The sequence below is a fragment of the Erpetoichthys calabaricus genome, chromosome 15 (assembly GCF_900747795.2).
Source record: "Erpetoichthys calabaricus chromosome 15, fErpCal1.3, whole genome shotgun sequence".
NCBI lineage: Eukaryota > Metazoa > Chordata > Cladistia > Polypteriformes > Polypteridae > Erpetoichthys > Erpetoichthys calabaricus.
Window position 1 is genome coordinate 55691033 of NC_041408.2, and position 23806 is coordinate 55714838.

Genomic DNA, 23806 nt, shown 5'->3' on the forward strand with positions numbered 1-23806 from the left:
CTGGAAGGAATGGAGGAAGAAAGGAAAAGTCTACAAATTGTGCTCTGTGATTTAGCTTTGACAGAAGCCTGTTTAATGAAAAAAAGGGGGGGGGGGGAGGATTTGAACCCAGGACTTCTGTCCTTGAACTTGTGTCAAGAGTTTCAGACTATTTCCTCCCCTAGTGGCTCCACTCTCTAATGTGAGCTTCTGTCATTCCATGGGCCTTCAGCTTACACACAACTCCATACACATTTTGTCCATCGAGAACAAGCTCCCTTGGTGAAATCACTTTTGCTAGTTACTAAAAAGCATCCAGACTCCCAAACAAAAAAAGGAGTACTGTACGATCAATCAAAGACTGTGACCAAGAAGAGACAGGTTTAGGAAAATAATAGATAGTCCAACCAAACAGTTTCATAGCTGTTCATGGCATTTTGGTTAGACATTCAAGTAAGAATTTCACTGTATTCTGTACGCCTAACAGTATTAGCACTACTAGTTACAGTACATCCCATGGTTTGAAGATTATGCAAGTCTTTAACATACCAATGCTGGCTTTAGATACTGAACACCATTAACAAGAAATCAAGAGGACAGTACAACGGCATAATAGAGCAGCTATAGGCAGTACAAGTGGCAGCATGGACGTGTATCATCAGAGCAACTGAGATTTGAAATGGTGGAGTAATCATGTCACCAACAAAGGACAGAAGAATGAAAAAAAGAAAAATGTAAGATAAGGTACTACCCATAAATCATCCGTTTGCCACGTTATATAACAAGACATCACCAAAGGCTTCTCTTGGTCTAAATGACACATGTAAACATCACTAAAGTGGGGTAAGGCATCTGTGAAACTGGGCCTCTTAAAATAACTTCACTTTGGAATGGTCTGAGGTGGCCTAAGTGGGACAGAATATCCATTCATCTATCCATTTTCCTAACATGCTTAACATGAAGCATATTGGAACAATTTTTGGCCAAGGTGCCAACCCATTATAATCCTTAATATGCCACCCTGGACAGGGAGGGATGATTTAGCGCGGTCTGTGTAAGTGTTGTTAAGATCCAAAGAAGCCACTGTTAAGTTCTTATCCACCTAAATCAGTGGTCTCAAACTCTGGTCCTGGAGGGCCGCAGTGGCTGCAGGTTTTCATTCGAACCCTTTTCTTAATGAGAGACCTGTTTTTGCTGCTAATTCACTTACTTTGAATTCATTTTAATTGACTTGCTCTTGAAGACTCAGACCCCTCAATTGTTTTTTTCTTTAATTAGCAGTCAAACAATAATGAGATATAAAATGAGCCAAAACATGACCAGTATAATACTGTGTCGATCATACAATACGTGAAAATAAAGGAAGGTGAAGGTCTTAGAAATGTCGATCTGCTCAGGTCCACATTTTAACAGTGCTGCTCTTAGAAAAGAGAAAATCGTTAATTTTGGAATTGTATGCCATTGCACAATGAGAGCAGCAACAAGCCATGGAATTAAAGAACTGGTTTAATTAACAACAAAAAATCATCTCCTAATTAAGCAGCTGGTTGGAGTTTGAGGCCCTGACTTATTTGGTCTTCTGTTGGTTCACTCTCTTCATGTTTCATTTCTGTTTGGGTGCCATTTAAGGAAAGAAATGAAGCAATTCAGAGGAATGATGAAGAAATTCAGGGGAGCAAATCTTAAAAAAACCAAGTCAATTAAAATGAAAAGGGAATGGAGTTAATTAGCAGCAAAAGTGGTCACCAAATAAGGAGAAAGTAAGAATGAAAACCTGCAGCCACTGCGGCCCTCCAGGACTGGAGTTGGGGACCCCTGCCCTAAATAAAAGGATAAGTGTTTGTGTGTTCTTCTGGTTGCTATGTCTCTGTCATTCCAACAGATGGATCACAAACATTAACACTGCTTTGTCAATTCCCATACCAAATGGCATACAACAGAGTGAGAAGCATTGCATGCTGCACTGGAAACGTTAACACTGAGGTCTATATTAACCATTTAGATTTCAACCTGTCTTAATTGGTGTAATAGGATGACTAGAATGACTGAACAGATGCATTATATGTAATCCCTAAAGTGGGTTACTAAAACAGCCAATGGTAAGATTTGACTAAATTGCAATGCTCTAAAACATAGGTTCTTAAAGTATGGGTCGTGACCCATTTTGGGTCTTATGTTGTGTGCATTTGGGTCATGGAGACTGGTACAGAAGGAGAACAGAACCTGGGTCACGCTCAGGTTGCAGAGCGTCTTAAGATGGGTTGTGGAGAGCAAATTTAAACAAAAATCATGGATCTGTTATGATCCAAATCGGTGATGCTCCAGTGGGAACACTGATGCAGATTAGTTGTGATTCTCCAAAGGGGGAAATCCACACCTTGTTGTGGTGGATGATGGTTGGCAGCGTTTCTGGGGCTTAGAGAGAGAGAGGGAGCATGCAGAGCACCCAAATGCAGCCAAGCAACAGGTGAAAAAAAAAAAAAAAAATGGGGACCACTGCTCCAGCTTAACCATCAAAATGTGAAGAAGGAATAGGCAGACTCAACTGGTAAACCAAGCCCGAAGGAACTTGGCCTGACAGTTTTAGACTGGTGGAGTCACAGAGATGAAGGAGCCAGTGTTGTGCATGAACTAGTTCAAAAAAGAGTGCGTTCATTGAACAAGCTCATTTTTCTAAGAACTGTGAACGTAGCGTAACTTATTTGCAGGTGAAGAACTTGAACGTGAGCTAGTTCAGTTTTAGGGGACATTCTGGACCTGATTTCGGTCCAGATTAAACATTTTGCTTAACCCTGTAATGTAGGTGTGGAGCTGAATCCAAATAGTGGATTTTTACAAATATTTATCTGAATACCGTATTTGTGCTTATTTTGTATGAATTGTTTGCCATTTGTATTCAGAAAAAATAACATAAAATCAAATAGGCCCCGTCTGTGTCTGCCTGCTTGTGCTTGTGACACGAGCACTTGGTGAAGCTCCACTTTCGCTTTTAGGAAAACGTACTTTGCGAGGCCACTTTATATGTGTCCCCATTGGACATGTGATGCGAATTTTGATCGGCAGCGTAATCGGTTAGTTCACCTACACGCTGGTTCGACAGTCACCATTTATATCATACGGTTGGAAACAGCAGTAATTTATATTATACTTGCATCTATTTAATTTCTTTATTGACCAGGAGGATATTAGCATATATGGTTATACAAGCTTGTTTCTGGGTATAATTTAATAAAGTGTATTTAAATGAAAAAAGACTTCATAATTATTGCATTTTATTCAAGAACACTGTAATAGCCTAAAAAGGCATGTGAAATTGAAAAAGTAAACTCATGGGTCATTTATTCACACTCAATAAGGCCGGGTTTATACGTCATGCAACAACGCATGCTCCAGCAGATGCTACTGCTACACAAGTGTTTTACTGTTTGTACTTGCGCGCATATTTTACGTACATCTGGAAGAATCCAGCAGGTGGCAGTGTGAGATATTATCACAGTGAGAACAGGTTCGGCTTTGTTGTGTTGTGAATTGCCTGGAACACCCGTTAAATTCTGATGACACCTTACCGCAATATCCTTGAAAAGGATGTTTAATGATTAAATCTATCAATTCAGGGATGTATCCATTCCAGCAAGCACTGGGCACAAGACAGAAACAATCCCAAGATGGGGCATCAGCTCATCGCAAGGTGAATACAAGCACTCACATATACTTGTGTCGTTTTAGTGTCACTAAATCTGCATATCTTTGGAAGGAAACTGAAGCACACTGCGGAAACGCAGCAGGAAAACATGTAAACTCCAGGCAGGGTATAGCAATGACGTGACTCCCTGTGAGAGAGCAGAGCTACCACTCTGCCTCCATGTCACCCCCATGTGTGTAATTATTAACAATGTTCATTATTTAAACGTAATTAACAATTTATCTGTAACATACATACTTTAATGTATTTCATCATGAAAGTGATAAAGTATAAATCTAAGGATGCTAAATGTGCAGAGAGTTGGAATATCATACTTTTAATGGGTTCTGTGTGGCGATTGCTGCTGTCAGGTGAGGAGAAAGCCCCAGAAAAAAAAGACAGCACAAAAGACGGTATGTGAGACTTTTAAAATGTATCGTGTCATTATGATGGGGAATATGCCACGCTTGAATATAAAAGCACCACGAATGCATCTGTATGTCAGCATTTTGCTTCACCACATCGAACCATTCATCAAACATCGAAGTGCGCACATCGATCCTGTGGGATCCTCAAAGCAGCTTTCTGTCACATGTGGACAGTAAACAGAGACACGGACGTCACATTCTAACTTTTATCATACTGCGCCCCCAGACTTTTTGCTGGTACTGCAACTCGCGCACGAGTTGCGTTAATTTCCGAGGACCTGCTCAGAGGAAGCGTCAAATGCTGGGAACGTGTGGCAGCCATAATGCGTGCGCGTATGCGTTTGGAACGTGAAGTATAAACGAGCCCTTAAAATATACAAAATGAACTGAACATGAACTAGTTCAAAATTGAAATGGTGAACTATGAACGTGCATTTATTCATTTTAAGCTGTGTGAACTGAACTTTGAGCTAGTTCTTGTGAGGTGTGAAGTCGCACAACACTGGAAGGAGCATAAGCCAGCCCTAAGCCGGCCATTCTGAGTTACTTTACAGCAGACTCGTGTCTGGATTAATTACATCTTTGTGGATTGTAATTTGGAGATCGTATTTAGCTCAGCATTTGTAAAGTTAATTCAAATGACGTTTAAATAGAGAGCGACAACTTGAGGGGCAGTTTCTGTCCGAAAGGAGATTCAGGCACCACGGAGCCCATAGTGTGAAATATTTCCCTTCCATACGTCTTTGTTCCAAGCTGTCACACCACCCGATATGAGATGTGCCCAGATTCCTACACCTATCAGCAGTAACAATCAGAAGTACAAAAATGAAAACAAAGCATTGCATGAGTTGCGCCAGCAGTAAGATCATTCCACTGGGGTCCTGAAGGTCTGAATATTTAGGTTGTGGTAGTGTCAAAGTGGTCCAAGGTTGGCCTGATCAGTCAGTTTGGCTCCAGCCAGTGATGAGAAGCAGGAAGAATTCCTTTAACATATAAAGGCAGCAGCCCAGAAGGCATATTCAAAGAAAGCTTTGAGCCATCTTTCCCTACTTTTACAGGGTTTTGAAAAAGGTCTCATCTACCTCATCGGCAAGAACAGACCCTGAGGTTGGACTTGTGTTTATCACAGGAGGCAGGTTCAAATGCTGGCTCTCTCATCGGTGTCAAAATATGGACTCTGTAGAACTTCTCCAGTGTGTCTCTCTGACAGTGAAATGAAACTTCAAAGAAAATTCATCACAAATCAGGAAAGCTAAAATTAAAGGTTAACCTCAAAAGGCCTCCATGCACTAATTAAATAGCTTTAGGCAAACTCTTATTGGTTTGTTAAGGATGAACTTTCACCTGTTGTCCAAAACCTGCAGAAGCTGGGAACCAACACAATGTAGGCCACCAGTCTTTCTGGAGTCATCAGTCACCTACGAATGACTGGTGTGTGGGACTTAAATTAAAACTAAAATATTTAGACTACATCAACTTAAGAAAGTTCTTCATGCAAACTCTACCAAGAAATTGGAGAGTCAGAATTTAAACCTAGGCCTGTGGAGCAGAGGGGCAGCAGAAATGATCACTGTGCCTGATGCAAGTGCTGTTGTAGATGGACTGGAGTCTCGACTGGGATGGATGGGGGAATCCTTGCCCAGCCTGGAGACTGTAACAGAAAGACCACGTGACAGGAGAGCTGTGACGATACGGGTCCTACTCCATGCTCCCTTCTTAATTTTGGGAGCCTCTTCAACCCGACACCGTCAGTAATGTAACCGGATGAGCTGGACAATGAGGACACCAAACGAAGTAAGGGGAAGGTGCAAAGAGCAAACAGTGTTTTTATTAAAAACCAAAAAAAAAAACAGTGCATCAAAATGTCCATAAATAAATAATCCATTAAAAACAGGTGATCCAAAGTGGACGTTAAAATAATCCAATAAATATTCCATTTAAAAATGAGGTTAAAACAACAATAATGGCTGGAAGCAGTCCTGTAAAAACCCGGTGCCTTCTTTAGCTGGCGGCTCCCCGGCTTCTCCCATGCAGGCCCTGCACCAGGGGAGTCACCCTACCTGCAGTGGACCTTCTCCTTCTGGTCTGGTAGCCTTTCGATCCCTGGCACCGTAGGGCTCTCACTAGACTGAGACTTGGGTTCCCTGTGACCAGGGTGCTCACACTGGCGTTTCCACCTCCCAAGCCTCCAACTCCCACTGCCTTATGTGGCGAGCCAACCATCTTCCAGTCACTCCTGCTCCTCTTAAGGGCTCAGCAGGAGCGACCACTTCTTTCTGCCCCCGAGTGTCAGCCAAACCCTCTACTAAGGGGCTCTTCTCCCAGCTGCCTGTCATTAATACAGTGAGCCTGCTCTTGCTCGCTCGCTCACTAACTCACGCACTGGCTCCTTCGCCTCCTGCCTTCCTCTCCCTCAACCTCCATTCTTTTCTTTCACTTTCTTTTTTCTTCCCTTCCACACTTGCACTCCTTTTATGTATAAAATGGGGACGTGGCACAGGTGTGGCGATTAGCAGCCCCGGCATCAATCACAGGCACCTGTGGACATCAGTGTGGAAACATAAGCCCGCACCTCACCTGGGAACCGCTCCAGCCACACTACCATGCTCCCTCTTTAAGCCACGAGTGCAGCGATTATTTATTTTAAAACTGGTCATTTCTTCTGAGCCGTGGACCCACTATACCACAAGGGCACAACCTGGCTGGGATGATTATTGATTCTAATCTCAGTCAGGATGAAAGAATACTAGATGGACTGGGTAGGGCTGTCTTAACAGCATCATAGGCCCCCAACAAAGTAGCGCACTGTGGCCCTTGTCTTGACAGCAAAGCAGAAACATACATAGGCATCTGAAACATCGAGGGCCCCTATGCTCCTGTGTCAGTGCCCATCGTGCCTTATGTTAAGAAGGCTCTGGGACTGCAGAAGACCAGGGATTCTGAACAGTTAATTCCCCAGTATGAGAGGGGGGCAGTACTAATCAGGTTTGGCCCTAGTGTGGACCCCCCGTGGGGGCACCTGGGACTCAGTGTCAAGAGGCAACCCCATCGGGGTCCCCGAGTGCTGACAGAGGGTGCTGTTGGGAATACACCTCTCTGGTTTTGGGGGGCTTATGTAGGACCTGGAAGTGCTTCTGTTACGCAAGGCCATGGCTCCAGAACTAGTCCAGGGTCTATCATTAAAGGAAGCCATGGAGTCAGAGGGTAAAACTCAACCAGAGGAGCAGTAGCAGAAATCATGTTCATTGGCGACTGTGGTTTGGACTTCGAATACCGGAAACAAGAAGGTATTGTGAATGGAATCCTCCCTGTGCAAAAACACACAAATCAGTGTACTTTCTAGATGTAGGAGTGCTAAAAGCATTTCTGAAATTGGAACTTCTCTACCACAAATGGTTTCTGTTGGATTCGGGGAAAAAGTCATTTTGAAAACTATTGTTTTGTTGTTCTTAAAGAAATTAATTTTGTTTTATGCCATTAGTATTTTTCATGGTCAGAATATCATTTGAAGTACATTTTCAGCTGAAAAATGGCAGTGTTCCTTGTCATTAATATTAGTTGAGGTGGAAACAACCCAAAAAAAAAAAAAAAAAAATCAAGAAATATATAGGAAATATCTCCGCTCAGTCAGGGGTTTTTCCCTTCAAGTAGCCAGGTATTTATGTTAGGAGGTCATAAAAATGCCTTTTAGTTGTCCAGAAGAGAAAAAGATATTGTTTAAAATCGTTCTGACAGAGGTGTGCATAGTTCCTACATAATGGTGGAAAGAACTAACTTCATATGCAAAGACCCCTTCCCAGAATGAATTGAATTGGTGTTTGGGCAAGCAGTGGCTCTACGATTAACCACACAACCCAGTAAAGAACCATAAAGTGTCTCAGAGCCTCATCAACACCAAATCTGGCCTGTTTTGATGTGCTCGCCATTTATCCCCTGAAAAAACAAATGCTGGTGTTAACAAAATCTACATTACTGTATACAGATATATTCTAGATTTATTACAGCCAGACATGTACATCTTGGAGCTCTAAGAAACCTCCTTCCCACACTGCAGCCTCAAAACATGTTATAATTTCTTTCTTTCCCCTCACTCACTCCCTGTCTTCATGGCAAACTGTTTTACATTATTATTTTTATAATAGAATGGAAACATTACATTTTATAGTTCTACAAGGGGGCTCCGTCCCCTGCTCGCTTCGCTCGCCTACCCCCGGCGTTTTGAACCCGTGCCCACTGGGCAGCCACGTGTGAGGATGACGCACGTTTAATACGGAGCGTTTGCCCGTGTCACTCTGGGGCCCCCCCACTGTTAAAATGGAGCTCCGTCCATACTATTATGCATTATGGAGTACGGGTCCGCCTGCGCTGTGTGGTGTGGACGTTTAACTGTCGTTGTTTCTGCCTTTATATTCTGTATCTCGGTGTGCATGTGTTTCGTGCCTAGGTTTTTTTGAAGCTGTTGCATTCCAGTTTTCATCATCTGTAACTCGCTCTGCATGCGTTTGTCCCCGTTCTTTAATCCCTTTATAAAGTTTTACTTCGTTTCCAGCAGCTCCGTGTATGACTGTATGTGAATGTGTGCTTTTCTACTTTTATTTTTCTATTTTTATTTATTGATCACTTTCCAGACGGAAGAGCAGCTTCAGCGACAGACTGCTGTCACTGTCCTGCTCCACAGACAGATTGAGGAGATCGTTCCTCCCCCAAACTATGTGACTCTTCAATTCCATGCGGGGGTGTAAACGTTAACATTTAACATTATTATACATAGTTATTGTCTGTTTTTCACCTGCATTATTATCATTCTTTAATTTAATATTATTTATTGTATCAGTATGCTGCTGCTGGAGAATGTGAATTTCCCATTGGGATTAATAAAGTATCTATCTATCTATCTACTCTGTGTTTTATTTCTGACCTCGCTTTATCCTGCTTGCGGCATGTCAGACGGTTCGCAGTCTTTCTCGTTTTACTCTGGGCAGGGGGGCTTTGTTCTGTAACCTGCTCTCTATGTGTTTGTCCCTGTTCTTTAACTTCTTTATGACGTTTTACTTTGTTTCCTACTATGACGGTTCGTAGTCTCTCCCGTTCTGCTCTGGTGCGGTTGGGGGGGGGGGGGGGGGGGGGGGGGGGGTTGTGTGCCGTATGTGTATGTGTGCTTTTCTACTTTTATTGCATAGTTGGGTTGATCCATTCATTGTTGTCACAAAGTAATAGATAAGCAAACGGTAAAAGAATACGCAGCCATCCTTTACTGAAGAAATAAAAAGGTGCAGAATCTACCCATAATGCTAAGGAGGATGCTGGTATTGCAACTGATTAGCTGACACAGCAGAGCTACTTTGAGCTACGCCGCCAGATTGAACTGGAGACAGTCTTTAACATTATGGACCTCACAGTAGTTAACATTGCTGCCTCGCAGTATGCGGACCACGGTTCACATCCCTGGTCCTCCCTGTGCGGAGTATGCATGTTCTCCCTGTGTCTGCATGGGTTTCCTCCCATAGTTCTAAAGACATGCAGGTTAGGTGGCTTATCGATCCTAAATTGGCCCTTGTGCATGTGTATGTGTGTGTGCGCCATGTGATGAAATGGCGCTCTGTCCAGGGTGTGTTCCCTACTTTGTGCCCTATGCTAGCTGGGACAGGCTCCAACAGACCCCCTATGACCCTGTTTGAAAATGACTAACTGACCTCAAAAGTACTATTATATAGAAGATGTCTCATGCAGGAGTTTGTTCTGGTGGGTAACAGCCTTGTGTTTAAGTTCAAGCGTACACTTTTAAAAATAAAGGTGCCAGAGTGGTTCTTCAGAGCGATGCCCAAGGGTAACCATTTTTGGTTACCAAAAAGACCCATCCACATGGAGGTTCCAGAACAAACCTTTATTTGGATCCATAACAAACTCCATAGAGTCAATAACCATGAACAGATGGTAACAGAGTTGTGAAATACCAATGAGTCATGTGTGAAAAAGGACACTTGCTTACAATACCTCAGGCTAAGTTCAAGTTTTCTTAATCTGTTCATGTCCTGCTAGGTAGCCTATCATACATTAAAGATTTCAGTTTTTCCAAAGTGTAAAGAATCAACTTCATATGCAAAGAACCCTTCCCAGAATGAAATGGTGCTTGGTCAAGCAATGGCTCTATGAGGAACTCCCACACAACCCGGTAAAGAACCAGAAAGTGCCATTAAAGAACCAGGTAGTATTAAGGTCTGTGTGTCTGGTCCTTCAGAGCAATCTGATCAGTCAGAAATGTGAAACACACAAGGCGCATGGTGAGAGCATCACCTTCAAAGACAAAGTGTGAAACGAAACAGGAGGCAAGAAAGGCATCTCAAGAATAATGACAGAGTCTCAGAAATAGGCTTTACGGGAACGCTTGTGAGAGAGGATGTGCCGGTCAAGAGAGGTTCACACACACACACAAATACAGAAGACGGGTGCAAGAGATAGAATAACTAAACAATATTTACCATTACCTGTCTTTGACAGGAACTGTGGCTAACTATTTTTTAGAGGGTAGGGTGACCGGGCATTCCAGTTTGACCGGGACAGTCCCTTATTTCAGACTGTGTCCCAAAAAATAAATGAATGATAATAGTATGTCCCGGCTTTAACAGGCTGCCCATCCAAAAAAAGTTGTATTGTGCAGCAAGCATATCCCACCCATGAGCTGCACAGTGGTGTGGTGATAGCACTGCTACCTTGCATTAAGGAGACTGAGAAGACCATGTTTGTCCTGTGTCTGCCACCGTTTCCTCCCACTGTCCAAAAACATGCACATTAGGTGAATTGGAGTGGTCTGTGTGTGGTCACCATGCAATGGGCTGGCACCCTGTCCAGGATTTGTTTCCTGCCTTGCACCCTCTGCTAGTTGGGATGGGCTCCAGCACTCCTTCAATCTTGGTCTGAGTTGGTTAGAAAATGACCGGACGTGACATAGCCCACCCGGCACAGACATCAAACCACCAATCATACAAAAGAAAAGCCACACCCTCTGTGCTTTGTACAACTGTCAATCACAGACGTCACCTACAATTGGTCATTTACACTCCCAGTATTTGGACATAAAATATGTCATTATGATAGCAATTGATGAGAAGAATTCATAAGTGCAGAATTACGGTATTTAAGGGTTTCTCCAGAGGGCCTCTTTCTCTTGCATGATTTGGCTCAAAAACTAATCAGCACATCGTCATCTCATAAAGGCTTATGTTTTGAGTTTGGTACTTTTCCATACAGCTGTTTTAGGTCTAGATCATCCTCAAGGAACCGTAACACACCCACACACACCATCAAGATATGATTTCTGTATCAGTGGACCCTAAAATGTCGAGATCCGTTGAAAAAAAATGGAGATTGAAATTTTTGGCAAATCGAAAGCATTTACTCCTCCCCTATAGATGATAGGTTATGGTAGGGGAGGACACAAAGCAAAAATAATACAGAGATGAAGATACAAATCCTTGCTGTGAATCTCAGAAATTAAGCATGCCAAAGAGAAAAAGAGTTTTCAGGCAGCACGCTTGTCCATTTCTCAAACCAACACCTAATGATGAGACTAAAGGTTTGTTCCCTCATTGCAAAAGCATGTTAGTCGGTCGCACAAGGTGGAGAGTCAGACATTGATGACCACCTGTCCTGTCCACAAAAAGCTATTGAGGAGCATCCATTCTTCTGGAAAATATTGTGCACTCTTAAAAGGAAAAGGTGCCGGAACAGTCTCCAGAACAACCATTTTTGGTTTCCAAAAAGACCCATCCACATGAAGTTTCCAGAATGAACCTTAACTTATTTAGAGCCGTAACAGGCTCCATTCAGTGCATAACCATGAACAGATGGTAACAGATTTGTGAAATACTAAATGGGTGAGGATTTTAAAAGGACTCTTGCTGCATACGATGTCACTGGTCTTCTTAATCTGTCAGCAGCTTGCTAGTAGGGCTGGCGCCACCATTAAGGTACATTCGGCATACGCCTTGGGCACAGATCATACAGGGAGAAACCCAAATGCACAGTTAGCTACCGAACAGTCGATTGGCACACTAATCAGCCTGGCCTAGGGTGCAAAATAACCGAACACTGGCACTGCTTGCTAGGCAGCTGACCATACATTAAAGATTTCAGGTTTTTAAAATTTTCCTACATAATGGTGGAAAGAACTAACTTCATATGCAAAGACCCCTTCCCAGAATGAATTGAATTGGTGTTTGGGCAAGCAGTGGCTCTATGATTAACCACACAACCCAGTAAAGAACCATAAAGTGTCTCAGAGCCTCATCAACACCAAATCTGGCCTGTTTTGATGTGCTCGCCATTTATCCCCTGAAAAAACAAATGCTGGTGTTAACAAAATCTACATTACTGTATACAGATATATTCTAGATTTATTACAGCCAGACATGTACATCTTGGAGCTCTAAGAAACCTCCTTCCCGCACTGCAGCCTCAAAACATGTTATAATTTCTTTCTTTCCCCTCACTCACTCCCTGTCTTCATGGCAAACTATTTTACATTATTATTTTTATAATAGAATGGAAACATTATAATTTTATAGTTCTACAAGGGGGCTCCGTCCCCTGCTCGCTTCGCTCGCCTACCCCCGGCGTTTTGAACCCGTGCCCGCTGGGCAGCCACGTGTGAGGATGACGCACGTTTAATACGGAGCGTTTGCCTGTGTCACTCTGGGGCCCCCCACTGTTAAAATGGAGCTCCGTCCATACTATTATGCATTATGGAGTACGGGTCCGCCTGCGCTGTGTGGTGTGGACGTTTAACTGTCGTTGTTTCTGCCTTTATATTCTGTATCTCGGTGTGCATGTGTTTCGTGCCTAGGTTTTTTTGAAGCTGTTGCATTTCAGTTTTCATCATCTGTAACTCGCTCCTGCGGTGGGATGGCACCCTGCCCAGGATTGGTTCCCTGCCTTGTGCCCTGTGTTGGCTGGGATTGGCTCCAGCAGACCCCCGTGACCCTGTGTTCGGATTCAGCGGGTTGGAAAATGGATGGATGGATGGATGGATGTAACTCGCTCTGCATGTGTTTGTCCCCGTTCTTTAATCCCTTTATAAAGTTTTACTTCGTTTCCAGCAGCTCCGTGTATGACTGTATGTGAATGTGTGCTTTTCTACTTTTATTTTTCTATTTTTATTTATTGATCACTTTCCAGACGGAAGAGCAGCTTCAGCGACAGACTGCTGTCACTGTCCTGCTCCACAGACAGATTGAGGAGATCGTTCCTCCCCCAAACTATGTGACTCTTCAATTCCATGCGGGGGGGGGGGGGGGGGGGGGGGTAAACGTTAACATTTAACATTATTATACATAGTTATTGTCTGTTTTTCACCTGCATTATTATCATTCTTTAATTTAATATTATTTATTGTATCAGTATGCTGCTGCTGGAGAATGTGAATTTCCCATTGAGATTAATAAAGTATCTATCTATCTATCTATCTACTCTGTGTTTTATTTCTGACCTCGCTTTATCCTGCTTGCGGCATGTCAGACGGTTCGCAGTCTTTCTCGTTTTACTCTGGGCAGGGGGGCTTTGTTCTGTAACCTGCTCTCTATGTGTTTGTCCCTGTACTTTAACTTCTTTATGACGTTTTACTTTGTTTCCTACTATGACGGTTCGTAGTCTCTCCCGTTCTGATCTGGTGCGGTTGGGGGGGGGGGGGGGGGGTTGTGTGCCGTATGTGTATGTGTGCTTTTCTACTTTTATTTTTCTATTTATATTTATTGATCACTTTCCAGACAGAAGAGCAGCTTCAGCGATAGACTGCGGTCACTGTCCTGCTCCACAGACAGATTGAGGAGATCGTTCCTCCCCCAAACTATGCGACTCTTCAATTCCACGCGGGGGGGGGGGGGGGGGGGGGTAAACGTTAACATCTAACATTATTATACAAAGTTTCTCGTTTCACTCTGGGCAGGGGGGCTAGGGGCGCGTTGCCTCATTTTTTTTTTCTGTTAGTGGAGGGGGCTTTGTGTGTTGTGGGTCTGAATTCTCCTTTTTGTGTACATCCAGTTTCGTGTGCTATGTCCGTAGTCTGTCCCGTTTCGTGTGCAATGGGCTTTGTGTGGCGCTCGCGTCTGACTCCTTTCTTTTTGTGTGCTAGGGGCGAGTTGCCTCATTTTTTATTTGTGTTAGTGGAGGGGGGCATTGTGTGTCGTGGGTCTGAATCCTCTTTTTTGTGTGTGTCCCGTTTCGTGTGCTATGGGGTTCATGTGGCGCTGTGTTGTCGCTTGCGTCTGACTCCTTTGTTTTTGGTGCGCTAGGGGCGCGTTGCCTCATTTCTTATTTCTGTTAGTGGAGGGGGGCTTTGTGTGTCATGGGTCTGAAGCCTCTTTTTTGTGTGCGTCCCGTTTCATGTGCTATGGGCTTCGTGTGGCGCTATGTGCCAAGGGTTTGTGTGGCGCCTGCGTCTGACTCCTTTTTTTTGTGTGCTATGGGCCTGGCGCCTCATTTCTTATTTTCCGTTGCTTGGAGGGGGGCTTTGTGTGGCACCTGCGCACTACGTCTTTTGCGTCCACGGCCCATGTCCCTGCGTCCATATCCGGTTTACCATTCTCGTTTAGTAATATGATAACATTTCATTATGAAACTATGAATTTTATTTTAGACTTGGAACGTCTCTTACCTTAGGAACAGCAGTAGCTCAAGTTGTCAACAGAGGAGCTGTGGAGATCTCTAGGTGTTGCGGTGCCCGTCTCCTTCTAAATGACTAACAGAGTGGCCCTATGCCCTTTGATAATGTGGCACACTAACTTAGGACCAATTAGAAACAGTGACTGACTAAATGGATATCCATCCATTATCCAACCCGCTGAATCCGAACACAGGGTCACGGGGGTCTGCTGGAGCCAATCCCAGCCAACACAGGGCACAAGGCAGGAACCAATCCCGGGCAGGGTGCCAACCCACCTCAGGACACACACAAACACACCAAGCACACACTAGGGCCAATTTAGAATCGCCAATCCACCTAACCTGCATGTCTTTGGACTGTGGGAGGAAACCGGAGTGCCCGGAGGAAACCCACACAGACACGGGGAGAAAACATGCAAACTCCACGCAGGGAGGACCCAGGGAGGTCTCCCAACTGCGAGGCAGCAGCGCTACCCACTGTGCCACCGTGCCACCCTAAATGGATATATTTCTTAAAATTTCATAGGTGAGATTAGGTACTTTTGGGTACTTTTGACATTTGTATTTTTAAAAAAGCAATAATCAAAGCCAAAATAGAAAACAATGATGTGACATTATTAGGAAGAAACTGTTTGGCAAAGTCATAAAAAAAATTGGAATGATAAAAAAAGCACCTGTGAGATATAACACATTATATACCTCTGGGGTCCCCAAAGACCCCAGTCAGTAAGATGAGGGTTAAGAACCAGGACTTTTAAAAGAATGTACCCCACCAAAGAGAGCCTGACGTTTATAAGAGGAAGTAACGCAATCCTGGTAAAAGTGCATTAAACACTCAATGTGGACTTAGAAAACAAACAAAATGCACTGGGTTTGTTCAAAAAGCAACATTGAGAGGTTTATGCACTATTACATTCACAGAGTTTATCCATAAATGTAGTGTATTACACAGAGATGTTTAAAAGAACATCACAAATGTTTATGAAATATAAAATTCAGTTTAAAAAAAATGTGTAGAGATTCGACATAGAAGAATTTGTGGTCCAACTTTGACAATGATGAGACAAAGCAGGCATTAAACCAATGAGGACAGGCTCTACGTGTGGGCATCAGTTAATGCACATTACTCCTACATACATGCTACACACATGCCCCAGTTCTGGCCCAGGGCCATCTTACCAGTGTCATAGGCCCCCCCAGCAAAGTAGTATGGTAGGTCCCCTCCTTTTGATAGCAAAACAGAAAAATAGATAGCCACCAAAAACATTGTGGGCCCCAGGGACCAGTGCCCATACCTGAAGATGGCCCTGGGGCACGCTAAGTAAACAAGTTCTGATAATGAAGGACTGATTGAATAAATGAGAAATACGGTAAATAATATTCTACTACACTTAAAACTCCAGCAGGGCTGGCTAAAAGGTATAGGCGAGCTAGGCAGCCGCCTGGGGCGCCGAAATGTTAAGAGGCCTCTGGGAGAAACGCACAGCGATCAATGGAGCCTGTCAGGGACAGGCAGGAGATGCTTCAGAACAGACTGACAGACGATGAGCGACCGAAACAAACAGCCGAGAAACTGATCCATCCGAGAAATGAGGGGTCACTCGGGTCACTAAGCAGCAAGTATCGGCACCTCTCTCTGTGCCTACCAGGTGAGGAAGACGGCAGTTGGGGTTTGGTTCGGTTAGGAACAGAAAAAACGAAAGAACATTCGGCATGAAACCGCCTGCCTGACCCTGGCATACAAATAAACAACGACGGGCTCATTCAAAATAGAGTGTTGAGCGTTGTGTTTCATTACGTTGTAATTTGAAGAAGGTGTGAAGTGAAAGGCACTGTATAAAATAAAGATCGACCCAAGACGATTAGCAGTTGGCTTTGAGAAACTTCAAGAACTGCCCCCTCGGTTTTAAAGCCAAGTGGATGAGCGTTTTGATTAAGTATGCAGTTGTAGCCCTGTCATTACGTTTATAACTACGTCTAATCGCTTCCAAATTTAATTAAATATGAAAGTCTTCAAACTAACAAAAGGTCAGGGTGAGCGGGGAGGCAACGATCAAAGGTTTTCTTAATTTGATTCAATGAAGCGGTCAGTCCAATGAAGGTACTGCGAGACTCGGTGCACAAGTAACGCTATCACCCCACTCATGGCATCCAGTTTCAAACCTGCGTGTCTTGAGCAGGGACACTGGAGCCAATCCCAGCAAATATCGGGAGCAAGGCAGGAGCAACACAGAGCGAACACACCGACACACGCCCAGCACCCATCAGGGGCCAATTTAGCACCTACAATCCACCCAGCACCACATGTAGCTCAGGAGCTGCTGGATTTAGTCTGCTGTGCCACCCGCAACGAGTTTCTTCTAATTTCACTTTCGAGACACAGTCCACAGCACCACTCGGTCTAATCTAGGTCACGCCGTTGTCTTAATGAAGCATTAGGTTTGCATCCTGATCGGGAGCGTAAAATTAGAACAGCAAACTAAAAACAAAACGTGGAGATGGCTGGAGGCATTGGAATTGAACTATGTGGCCAGTTCCGCTTCGGAAAGACAGAATGACCCAGAAGGAGCACCACATGCAGAGTAGGAGCTGCCGGGTTTGGTCTGCTGTCTGCAATGTTAAAACCCAAATGCGACCGCAGTCAGCACCTGATGGAAAACAAGCAATTCTATGACAAGGGGGGGCCAAGCCTTTTAAAGCATTAAAGACGTGCTGAAGTTCAATGTGTAGGAATGTGTTGGGGTTCACAAAAATAAGGGTTGCGCATTACAGCAATCCATGTGTCCAGGACCACCATGTCAGACTTAAACAAAATACTTCTAAATTCCTCGGGTAGTACTATAAAGTCAGGCTTGTCTCATTTACCATGCCATGTATAATTATCAGAATACTTTTCCGTTATCAACCATTAATTTAAACATCTGCTTTTAAACTTATTTCAGCGTTTAAAACCTGAGCTCGGTTGTGTAAAAAAAGGAGAACCTTAGCAGCTGATCCGCCCTTCTTTCAGTACACAGACACCGGGACATGTAATTGGACGTTCTTCATCCCTCCTACGACAAATAGCTTCATCATGGGCAGCTAAACAACAGATTAACAAAAGCTGGTAGTTTGCGTAGGACACTTGACCATGAAAGTCGTGTGCGGCCGGCATTGGGGTAGGAAGCCGACTCCCTGCGAGCCTGAGAAGTCAAGCGGCTAACTATATGGATGTCTGTGCGTTTTAAATATTTCATGACTATATATGCGCACACACACACACACACAGGTGGGCAAAAGCAGGTTTACATTTGGGCGTATGCGAAACACAGTTTATTCTTGTATTATTATTTGAGCACTTACAAGACTGAACCTATGTGCCTTGTGCCACTGTGACATTCTTTTGAACCAATAAAGCTAACCATAATCTGCATGCCTTTTTGCCTACAAACAACTGTAAACCTACTTTTCCCCACCCCTGTATACCATGCAGTATAATCAGCCGACTGAAGTGTTGACGGTGTCCAGTTTGTGCTGACACATCGGGTGGCGCAGTGATGGCCCTGCTGCCTTGCTTCAAGGAGTGACCCCCTGCGTGGAGTTTGCATGACCTGCCCGTTTCTGCATGGCTTTCCTCCCACAGGCCAAAGACATGCAGTTTGGATGGATTGAGGATTCTAAGTTTTTTCCTTGGATGTTGTAGGTGTGTGTGTGTCCCAAAACATGCTGCGATAGACTCCAGCTTCCCGTGACCCTGCCCCGCATATAACTGGGTTTGGAATATGCATGGACATCCGGAGGCTTATTGTGGCTTATGCGGCCCTTTGTCTACAGTAGCGATCATTTTCTAAAGAATATCCCTCCCAGAATATTTAAGGCAGCGGCTGCCTACGAACCTGAACCGAGTCAAGTGGGTATAAAAAATAATTAATGTTTGGGCTTTTATTTATTTATTTATTTATTTCAGTGCATGTTTCTTTATTTTTCAATTAATAAAATATCTATGCAATACAGATTGAATAGACATGAACATGGATCGGGCCACCTGCCCCCAGATTTCTGCAATAAGGTTGACGGTGTCGTCAAGCAACTACACACTTTAAATTTGATGCCAAGTTGAAAGGTGGCTCCCGCTGTGACTCCTTGGTGCGCTGCCATTGCAGGCTGCGACCTGCCGATGTAGACCATCTGTACTGGGGCATAATAAAAGTGTATAGTTGGGCCTCGAAATGTGAAGAAAACATAAATCTTTTATGTATATGGGGCTACCTTGAAGATACTAACGGGTCAAAAAATCTTAACCTAGCTATTCAGGAAGAGTACTTTTAAAATCACGAACCAATTTCGCCAGAGTGTTATCATCTCGAGGTTATTTATGGAGCCTTTTAAGAGTCTAACTTTTTTAGGGATGCTTCGTGTGGATGGATGACATCGCTCTGAAGAACTACTTTGGCGCTTTTACGACAGCAAAACAACGTTTGAAACGAAAAATCCAAATCCTTTCCTGTATTATTGAACAATGTCACCGTGACCGTTTTATTTTCCTTCCTTAAATGGTCCGTGTTCGGTTATTGAAACCCCCTAAATGACAGTGCCCTGCATGGACCGGTGCTTCGTTTACGGTTGGTCTTCGCTGTCAGACAATAAAATGGACGATTGAATGGTATTGACGCGTACGGTAAAAATGCCTCGATTTAACGTGTAAAACGGATTTGCCGGGTTTTTAAATCTACATCTCGTCATGCAAGCAGTCTTCTTCAACGCCCAGTTCCCCTCAAACAAATGTGCATTTCCAGGTGAGATAGAAATGCACGCGTATGGAATCCACGCAATATACCAGCTTGTCCTTAAGGGGGCGACCTTGCCACGCATTTGTCACCATAACGTATTTTCCAATGATAGGCAAAGGACGTTATTTCCCGTTTATATGAATTGCTCCTTTCAGGGGTTAGCAGTAAACATCCAATTAGGGAAAAAAAACCCACACGAGATAAAGCATGTCGACATCTTTTATTAGTAATCGCAACTGTTTATTAATAATACTTTGTTTGACTATACCGTAATAGTAGAAAATAAGAAGGCAATGTTCTGCGAGTTGTAAAAGCTTGAATTTTCCGAGAGCGTGATAAAGTCGCAGGAGGCTCTCCTATCCCATCACAGTATCGAGAGCATGGCAGAAAGCATCAAAACCTTCACCGGACCCCAGAATTCATTACAATTAGTTTACGCTATTGGACTCTCGGGTCATTTCTACCTATTTCTCAGGCACACATGCGATACACATACATTGGCTGCATTTATGATAAAACTGGCTCCACTGCTTCTGTTTTTCAGTTTGAGCACAGGCAGATGAAGTGAGTAGCTCAGGGTCACACAAATGTCGGTAGCGGGATTAGAACTCACAACCTCAGGAGTTTGAGGTCCAAAGCTTTGACCACTACGCCACACTGCCTCGGCATAGCTTACCGCAGCTTTTGAAACACGTCCCGCATCACCTTTAGTTAACATCACATACATATGTAACATTTCATGGTTTTCAGCGCTTTTTGAAACGTTTGTGTGCAGGTCGATCGAACCTTGAAGTCAGCATTACAACTGAGGTGCTGCAGTTCATTCGGCTCTTTCCTGCATCTCGCATCGTTCCATTGATGCTTAATAGTGAGTTCACTTGAGGGTAGCTTTACATTCATTTGATGACCAATATTTATATAAAACTTGTTTTACTTTTTAAGTTCTTCGTGGGCACTATACAGCAGCAAAATTCTAAAGATGCGTTGCTCCTTACCTTGAGATGAGCAGAGCCCGCATTTTCATTTTCTCTGTTGACTATGATTTTTTTCCCTCCCTACAGTTATGAAGGCTTATGATTTGTTAAGCATTTCTGTTCACGCGCACGGCAGATGCTGTTTATATATTCATCTTAAAGTCTGACAGAAGCGGGCGATCGTTTATCTATTTGCTTTGCTGCAGTGCATACTTTTTGGGGGCCTCTGACTCCTCTAAAAAACAGGTGAAGACAAAATGAACCCTTAACAGACAGGCGGAGAACGTCGTCCCTTTAGCGAGCACTTGACTCAGTCATACATAGTTAAAAATCAGTAGGACGCTTACCGAGCAGAAAGACTCTTTCTCTTCCAGATCTGCGGCGTGGCTTTAATCAGTCAGACACTCGCGACTGCCAGTCTTGTCATAGTCATTATTGTAAGTCCAGAGGCTTTTAAGACCAAGAGAGATCGCCGTAGCAGCAGCAGCCCGAACCTTCGACTGCTAAAATGCTCATTGAAGAGACAGGCGGAGCGCACGCGAACTTGTAACGGGATATTAGGCGGGGCCTTTTTAATTTGCTCACCCCACCCTGGTGCAGCAACCGCGCCTTCTGGGCTCGAGTGCGTGACTGAGGTAGGGAGCTAATGAGGGGCAATGTGAGGGAGTGAGCAAGGACGTGAATGATCGAACGATGCGCCCATTTCGGTCCACATGCTTCTCACAACTCAAATAACTTTTTTTAACATAAATACATTCTAGCTAGCTTATATATAGGGTGGCGCAGAGGTTAGCGCTGCTACCTCATGAATCCATCACCCTCGTTTCAAGACCCAATCCTGCGTAGACTTTGCATATTTTCCCCTGTGTGTGCAGCATTTCCAATGGTTATTCAGGATTTCCTCCAACATTTCTAATGAAGCCTAGGCTTAACTGGCAATTGTACGAATGGGTCCTTTTAAGTAAGTAAATTAGTGAATTTCCCCTTGGGATTAATAAAGTATCTATCTATCTATCTATCTATCTATCTATCTATCTATCTATCTATCTATCTATCTATCTATCTATCTATCTATCTTTTATAGCCTTGGAGCTCCGTCCAAAGCTTGTTCCTACATTGAGGCCAAAGCTGTCGATGTCGTAATGGATTAAACTGAATTCAGCATGACTTGTTAGATTATGTAAAGGTAAGAAAAAACATAAGATTGTGCAATACTAGCAGGGGATATCCAGATAGGATGCACCTTGTTCCCCGGTGCAAATGAGGAATCTGTGCAAAACGTATAGTGGAGATGGATTCAACGGGGATCTGCATGTCGGGAAAACACAAGAAGGGGTACCCAACTACATTTTGGAACAAAGCATTCCACCATCCATTTACAAATGGTCAATTTGTGCAAAATGTAATAGAGATAAGTTCAAACAGAGAACAAACACACACACAAACAGAACTTCACTTATTAGATGATAGATTTTATCTCATCTGATTTGCTTAATGTCATACAAATAAACCATTAAAAACAAACAACGTACGAACACCAGTATTCATCATTACACTACAGCTCCTAGACACCCAGTTTAACAGAAATAGGCTACACTTAGACGTGTGACCAACCTTAATGTCGTCGGAGTGGGAGCCAATCCGAGCAACAAGGGGCCAAAGTGTAACGGGGTTTTATTTAACTTATTTATTTCTCCGCCCCCAAGAAAAATGATGTTAAATTTAGTTCATGATACAATTATTTCGGATTACTTTTGTTCTGTATGTTTCTTAGTAATTGTTGATCTTTGCCCCTGCAGTTTCATCACTCGCGAGTAAGTTGGGCTGAGGATACATAAAGTGTGAGTTCCCGTTTCAGTTATTTTACTATTGTTTGAACATAATGTATACGATAATAAACTGCTCAACAAATTAAAGGAACACTTTGAAAACACATCAGATCTCCATGGGAAAAAAAAATGTTGCTGATATCTTTACTGATATGGACTGGGTAATGTGTTAGGAACGAAAGGATGCCACATCTTTTGATTGAAATGAAAATTATCAACCTACAGAGGGCTGAATTCAAATACACCTGGAAAATCAAAGTGAAAAAATGATGGGGCAGGCTAGTCCATTTTGCCGAAATTTCATTGCAGCAACTCAAAACCGTACCCAGTAGTTTGTATGGCCCCCATGTGCTTGAATGCATGCCTGACAACGTTGGAGGTTTTGCTGGGGGACTGTGGCATATGCTGAGATGACGGATGGTGTCCTGGGGGATCTCCTCCCAGATCTGGACCAGGTCATCACTGGGCTCCTGGACAATCTGAGGTGCAACCTGGTGGCGTTGGATGGACCAAAACATAAAGTCCCAGAGGTGTTCTATTAAATTGAGGTCAGGCAAGCGTGGGAGCCAGTCAATGGTATCAGTTCCTTTATCCTCCAGGAACTGCCTGCGTACTCTTGCCACATGAGGCCGGGCATTGTCGTGAACCAGGAGGAACCCAGGACCCACTGCTCAGGGTCAACCTGCTGTCATCTGTGCAAAGCACAGTGCACCAGTGGTGGACCTGCCAATTATGGTATTCTATGGCAAATGCCAATCAAGCTCCATAGTGCCAGGCCCTCAAACCATCCTCATGAAATCTGTTTCTGATTGTATGGTCAGAGACATTCACACCACTGGCCTGATAGAGGTCATTATGTAGGACTCTGGCAGTGCTCATCCTGTTCCTCCTTGCCCAAAGGAGCAGATACCAGTCCTGCTGATGGGATAAGAACCTTCTACGAGGGGCCCTGTCCAGCTCTCCTAGAGTAACTGCCTGTCTCCTGGAATCTCCTCTATGTATTTGAGACTGTGCTGGGAGACACAGCAAACCTTCTGGAAATGGTACATATTGATGTGTTATCCTGGAGAAGTTAGCTGTGCAACCTCTGTAGGGTCCAGGTATCACCTTATGCTACCAGTAGTGTCACTGACCTAACCAAATGCAAAACGAGTGAAAAAAACAGTCAGAGAAGATGATGAGGAGAAAAATGTCAGTGGCCTCCACCTGTTAAACCATTCCTGTTCTGGGGGTCGTCTTATTGTTGCCCCTCTAGTGCACCTGTTGTTAATTTCATGAACACCAAAACAGCTGAAACTGATTAACAACCGCCTCTCAGATCAATAGCCCAGAAGTTTCATTAACTTGATTCTATAATCTGATTAAAAAGGGTTCCTTTAATGTTTTTAAGCAGTATATTTAAGGTATTTTCTTCATGATGTTTATTTAGCTGTCTCATTGTAATTCATCTTCCCTTTTTATTTTCTTTTTGTGCAGCAGGGATAAATGA

The 23806-nt window shown here is 43.6% G+C and overlaps 1 protein-coding gene across 6 annotated transcripts in view; it reads right to left on the minus strand.

Moving 5' to 3' along the window:
- Positions 1–21008, minus strand: part of vit (vitrin) — a 166863-nt gene extending 145855 nt beyond the window's left edge. For all 6 annotated transcript variants that reach the window (XM_051919377.1, XM_051919380.1, XM_051919379.1 and 3 more), the window contains exon 1: positions 20836–21008. The gene's annotated coding sequence lies outside the window, so the exon portion shown is untranslated. The remainder of the gene's footprint in view (positions 1–20835) is intronic.
- Between the last annotated feature and the right edge of the window lie 2798 nt (positions 21009–23806).